A 544-nucleotide genomic window follows, 5' to 3' on the forward strand; every position below is an offset into this window, starting at 1 on the left:
AGACACCGCAGGTGGCATGATAGAGATGTGGTGGCGAGCCGTTCTTGCTGCGACCAATGACGGGGGTGTTGCGACTGACATCATGGAGGAGTGTTGCAAGCCAAGGTCGTCGGTTCACTAGTTCGGCACATTCCTACTCGAAGTGTTGCAAGCCATGGGTTTCAGCCAGCGTTGAAGAATTAGACGACTATGATGTTGGCTTTCTCGTCTGCCAAAGTGCATAGCCGAGCCAACTAAATTTGAAGGAATGTGCCGAACTCTAATCCGTGGATCTAGTTTGGCAAGTGGATCTACATCCCTTGGCGTTCCCTAGCCTCAATTTTTCTTTTTACCCATCTTATTTGAAGGTTGAAATCGAGTACTTCTGCCCGTAGTTCGAGATCTGAACATTTCGCCCAAAATTGAGTTTTCTCGCCCTACCCCGGGTACCCGGACCCTCGGGACATTTCCACCCAAGTCCCGGACCACCCCGGGCGCCTGAACCCCTTTTCCCCAGGCACCCGGACCCTCAGGCAACTTTTTCGCCCAAGTCTTGGACCACCCT

This window comes from Triticum dicoccoides, chromosome 5A (genome assembly GCF_002162155.2).
Source record: "Triticum dicoccoides isolate Atlit2015 ecotype Zavitan chromosome 5A, WEW_v2.0, whole genome shotgun sequence".
In the NCBI taxonomy this organism is placed as follows: Eukaryota; Viridiplantae; Streptophyta; class Magnoliopsida; order Poales; family Poaceae; genus Triticum; species Triticum dicoccoides.